This window comes from Heloderma suspectum, chromosome 4 (genome assembly GCF_057233095.1).
Source record: "Heloderma suspectum isolate Gila_16-S chromosome 4, 16-S_ref, whole genome shotgun sequence".
Classification (NCBI taxonomy): domain Eukaryota; kingdom Metazoa; phylum Chordata; class Lepidosauria; order Squamata; family Helodermatidae; genus Heloderma; species Heloderma suspectum.
The window spans coordinates 157,527,309-157,533,198 of record NC_139461.1 but is presented as its reverse complement, the minus strand read 5'-3'; the positions used below and the strand labels follow the sequence as shown (position 1 = coordinate 157,533,198).

Below are 5,890 nucleotides of genomic sequence, written 5' to 3'. Positions count from 1 at the left end.
GGAGTACTGTGTCCAGTTCTGGGCACCACACTTTAAGAAGGATGCAGACAAACTGGAGAGGGTTCAGAGGAGGACAGTGAAGATGATCAGGGGACTGGAAACAAAGCCCTATGAGGAGAGACTAAAAGAACTGGGCATGTTTAGTCTTGAGAAGAGAAGAATGAGGGGAGATATGCTGTTCAAGTACTTGAAAGGTTGTGACAGAGAGGAAGGCCAGGATCTCTTCTTGATCATCCCAGAGTGCAGGACACGGAATCATGGGCTCAAATTACAGGAAGCCAGATTCCGGCTGAACATCAGGAAAAACATCCTGACTGTTAGAGAAATACGACAGTGGAACCAATTCCCTAGGGAGGTGGTGGGCTCTCCCACACTGGAGGCATTCAAGACGAGGCTGGACAACCATCTGTCAGGGATGTCTTGACTTGGATTCCTGCACTGAGCAGGGGTTGGATTCGATGGTCTCATAGGCCCCTTCCAACCCCATTATTCTATGATTCTATGATTCTTCTGGGTCTTTCTTGAAAATTTCCTTTCTTGTTTTGGTCCCTGAATTTCCCTTGGGCCATCTGTATTCATAGAAATTCCCATTTCTCAATTACTAGGTCTGATTTGAGTTCTTCAGTCACATCTAGGCTTCCACTATGGTGTTTTCCTTGAGCAAGGTCCAACAGAAACATCTGAAACATTTGCATTCTTCTCACCTCAGCCATGTGTTGACTACATGTCTATGGGCAATTCACTGTCTTCCATCACTCTGAGCAACCCATGTAGGCCCTTTGATGTAGCCAATACATTCAAAATTATCTTCCATTATCTTACTTGAATTCTCTTCATGAATCATCTTCAAAATGACAGATACAGTACTATAATATTTATAACATGAAATATCTGTTTAATAGATAAATTATCCATGAATTTCATAAAAGCAAGACATGTCATTGTTTAAGTCTTAATAGCCCTGATCCAATATAGTGAGCATGTGGCAACCAGGGCTGTGTTTGTGAGGCACTGTTTTTTTATCCACTGTCTAGAAGAAAAGGGAGGATGAGGTGACTTGAATCCCCTCCCAAACACCCATCAGGAGGACTGAAGTTTTCAAGCTTCTGGGGACTGAATGTGGAGGATCCACATCCAAATGCAGTTCCCCATCAAGCTACAAATACACATCTCAAGGTTTCTGTGACTAGTTAGATAGCTCCTCCCTGGATCAAGGCATGACTCTTCAGCTTTCATTTCATCCTATACCCACTTGCCTGGGAATTAGTCCCACTGAAATCAGTGGGAGCTACTTCTGAATAAACATAGATAGGATTGCACTGTAAAACTCTAGCCCTTTTATTGATGAAGATGTTAGGGAATGGACCTAGCTTTGCATGGTTGGAATAGCCCTTAGTTTGATACAGTGAAGCCTTCAAGCAAATGTATGCAGCTGTCAGAGTTGGACACATTGTCTGAGTGAAGACATGCCAACTGGGGCCACAAGGCACAGCCTCTGTCATGATGCACCCCTGTAGCCCCTTGAGGGTGGGGTCTGTTCACTCCATTCCCCTGAAGGGGATCTGCCCCACAGCATATAACTCTGTCCCCCAGGCTACTCCCCTTGGCTTCGAATGATATTGACTGCAAAGCTATGCACTGGTTAGGAAAGTCTGCCACCTAGTGACTGAAGGTAATATTGCGGACGTTAAACACAGAGACACATTTAAATGAATTGACTAATGTGTTTTAAAAATCAAATACCCCTGAGGTGCATAACCTTCGGGTCCTTTTAGTATGCATGCCAAGTTGCAGGTGTCTAGGTTTCACGGTCTTGGTGCTATGGCACTGACAGCATATGGGGAAAGTGTGTGTGTGTGTGTGTGTGTGTGTGTAAATAAAGGTGCACTTGGGGAACCCACATAAAACAGTGCAAATCAGCAAAGTAACTAAATAAAATTAGTCCAATTAATATTAAATAAATTTAAGTAATTTAAGTAATATGTGCCAAATGCTTGTCAGTCTTCTCAGTGCCAGACGTTACCACACTGTTTTTAATGTTCCCTGAAGAGTCACAGTGTGCCAACATCTGTTCTTGCTTATTCCTACTTCCAGCAAAATGCTAAAGGAGGTTCCCCCAAACAATACTCTAAAGAGCAGGAAGACATGCTTGACATGCTTGACATGCCTGGAAGAGGTGCTGAACAATTCAAACATTCTGGCAGAATGTATGTGAAATCTTTAAAAAGCAAATAGTCATCAGGTACCAAGTAGTTCAACATTTTTACTGTCCAATGTAATAGTTGGCCATAATATTTTCACAAGTTAGTTGGATTTATTGTCATATCTTTGGCAACAAAACTAGAAGTTGTGACGATGATGATGATAGCAAGAACAACAATGACAACGACATCTAATGAAATTCGTTTCATGAATCTGTGCTTGAGCAAAATACCAGGACTCCTTATGATAGAAAAGCTCCCACCTCAAATTAAAGATACAAAGACGTCCATCTAATGTGGAATCTTTTCGAGTTTACACAGAAGCAAGCAAGGCACTTCCTAATAAAACCCAATGAACTTATTAACTGTTATTTTAAATGTACAATAAAAACCATTAAGGTGGAGTCCCATGTCCCCTGAGAGGGTGTCCCAGGGGTTGTAGGGTAAAGTGAAACTCCCTCTCTGCACGCACAGGGGGTGATCCATTGGCAGAGAGGGGGATCTGCCCTCACAAGGCTCCTCCGTGCAGTGACAAGAGTGTCCGCTGTCATCGCTGGTCTGCTGCTGGAATACCAACAGCAGAGATGGTGAAGAGATGGCACGCTGTGAACAGACTGGGGAAGGCATCAGCTCTGCAGGAGCCAAGCCCTCCCGCCCGCCCGCCCACCCGCCCACGCCCACACCCCCTTGGAATGAGGATAGAACTATGACAGCCATACAGCAGGTGTAATTTATTTCCCTCTGCCTGACAGCAGTGGATGGGAAAGGGGGAAAAGGGGGGAGGCTTGAGTCCAACACAGTATGGGAAGTGGTGAAACCTTTGCCACTGGATTACCCTGTTATTGCACCAAGGATCCTGAACTGGTAGCAAAGAAATATGGTGCTGGATGAATTAAAATTTAATGTGTCACTTCAAGTAGTCTAATGGTAACACATGACTCACCTCTTGAGATGAATCTGGGAGCAACTCCTTCCCATTCCTAAACTCCCCATTATCTGCAAAAACAGGAACGTTGGGGCTGAAAACCATGAGGTCACTCTTGGCTCCAGCCTCTCCATTCACACCCGCCAGGATGTGGCTGTGGCGATTTGAATACGACCAGCTGCCCACTTCACTGGCGCACACCAGGGTGGCTGTGCCAGGACCATACACCACGGACTCCTCCGCCTGGCAGTGGCACCGCAGGGCCACGTACAAGGTGATCGCCAGCAGGAACAAGCTGGACACGGAGCAGATAGCAATGATCAGGTAAACATTGGCAGTGTCCTGCAACGGCCTTGGACTCTCTCCTGTCTTAGAAAGGCGACTGTCACTTTGAACACCCTGGGCACTTGTCACCAGTGACACACTCACTGTGGCTGTGGCCGAGAGCTGAGGCTGGCCGTGGTCCTTCACCAGCACCAGGAGAGTCTGGCTGCCGCTGCCCTCCTCCTCATCCAAGGCACGCGCGGTACTGATCTCACCACTGTACAGCCCCACCCGCCAAGGGCCTCTCGTTGTCTCATGCAGCTCATATCGCAGCCACGCATTGTACCCTGAGTCAGCATCAAGGGCACGGACCTTGCCCACCACGTGCCCAGACACCGCAGGGGCCAGCAGGAGAATGGGATCCTCTTCCGCTGGCCTCGACACGGCAGGCGCGTTGTCGTTCTCATCCACCACAAAGAGCTGCACCGTCACGTTGCCACACAAGGAGGGCAGCCCGGCATCCTTGGCCCTCACCTGGAACTCCAGCAGCTTCAGCTCCTCGTAGTCCAAGGGCTGCAGGGCATAGAGCTTCCCACTCTCCGAGTGCACTGAGACGTAGCTGGACAGGGGCCAGAGCTGCTCGTCCATCCAGTAGCTGACCAAGGAGTTCTCAGCCACATCTGGGTCTGAGGCGGACACTGTGAAGATGTGGGCACCTGGCGGGTTGTTCTCCTTCACAAAGACCGTGTAGGAGGGCTGAGCAAAAGCGGGTGCATTGTCATTCACGTCACTGACTGGCACCACCAGGCTACTACTGGCTGACAGTGATGGGACCCCTTGGTCTTGTGCCATCACCATCAACCCATACTCGGCCACCCGCTCCCGATCCAGGAGCTCAGCCACCACTAACGAATAGTAATTCTTGAAGGTGGACACCAGTTTGAAGGGGAGCCCCGGAGGCCACAGTGAGCAGCTCACTTGCCCGTTGTCTCCAGAGTCCCTGTCTGAGACACTGATCAGGGCCACCACCATCCCTGGTGGGGAGTCCTCTGGCACTGGCACTGAGAGGGATGAGACCGACACCTCTGGAGCATTGTCATTCATGTCTAACACCTCAATGACCACTTGGCAGTGCCCAGACAATGGCAAGCTGCCTTTATCTTGCGCAACTACCTGAAGATCATATACACTAATGTCTTCAAAATCTACTTTTCCATTTACAATCACTTCCCCTGTGTTGGAACTTATACTAAACATTGTCTGAAATGTTGGTGGCACATGATTAGTAAAAGAGTAAGAGATTTCCTTATTAATGCCTTCATCTAAATCTGTGGCATTCAGTTTAATAACTAATGTTCCAGAAGCGGCATTTTCCAATAATGTCACCTTGTAAACTGACTGGTTAAATACAGGAGGGTTGTCATTTGCATCCAGCACCCTGATCAATAGCTGGACTGTGCCTGTGAGCTCTGGTTTGCCCCCATCTGTGGCTGTGAGTATTAAGTGATGCACAGCGGTCTTCTCCCGGTCAAGTGGAGTTTTTAGTATAAGTACTGGCAATTTTCTCTGGTCCTCATCACTTCCTGAATCAAGAATGAAATAGTCATTCAAGCTGAGTTTGTAGGTTAGCACAGCATTTGCGTCTCTATCTGCATCAGAAGCACCAGCTAATAGATAACGAAAACCTGGTAAACTTGATTCTGCAAAGGCCAAGACTTGTTCATTTACTGAAAAAACAGGAGCATTGTCATTTACGTCCATGATCTCCACCTCCACATGGAAGACCCTCAGAGGTTTATCCACAATCACCTCCAGGTGAATGGCACACACAGGGCTTTTGCCACACAGCTCCTCCCTGTCTATCCGGGAATTCACAAACAAGATCCCATCCTGCACATTTACCTCAAAACAGTCTTCATGTCCTTTGGATGCCATCCGGAACATCCGAGGCACCAGCTCTCCCACCTCCAGCCCCAGGTCCTGGGCGAGGCGGCCCACGAAGGTGCCATGCTGGGATTCCTCCGGCACAGAATAATGGAGCTGGCCGCTCCCCATTTCCCAGGCTGTGTGGAGCAGAACCAGCTGCAGCATCCGCTTTGCCACAGAATCATTCTGCCAGGTAAGCATTGCAAACACAGACACAAAGCCCAGCTGTGCCTTCTCTTTTTTCAAAAACCTTTCTTTAAAAGAGTGAAGAGCAGAATCCAAGGATCTCTTCCAAACTGGCATTGGTGTAATCAGTTAAATCTGTCCCAGTTGTGCTGCATATTCCTATTGTGGATCTGACAGGCAGGATTCTTAGTCACACTGAGGGAGGAGCTCTGAATTTTCAGTCTTGCTTAAATATTTCCTTAGACAACAGTGACCTCTTGTGACTGAATTTTGAAATGGAGAACCAGATTACATTCTGCTTTAATCAAATGTTTCTAATAAACTATTATTTTCCATTTCATTAATACACCTTTACCATCCATTAGTGTCTCTTTTACAGTTGCATTAT

At 47.3% G+C, this 5,890-nt stretch overlaps 1 pseudogene across 1 annotated transcript; it reads right to left on the bottom strand.

The window, feature by feature from the left end:
- Window positions 1-2,540: 2,540 nt before the first annotated feature.
- Window positions 2,541-5,520, bottom strand: LOC146347554 (protocadherin alpha-8 pseudogene; annotated as a pseudogene). Its single transcript, XR_014790443.1, has 2 exons — window positions 3,145-5,520; window positions 2,541-2,765 (listed from the first exon to the last, which is right to left on the bottom strand). The product of XR_014790443.1 is annotated as a protocadherin alpha-8 pseudogene (transcript).
- Between the last annotated feature and the right edge of the window lie 370 nt (window positions 5,521-5,890).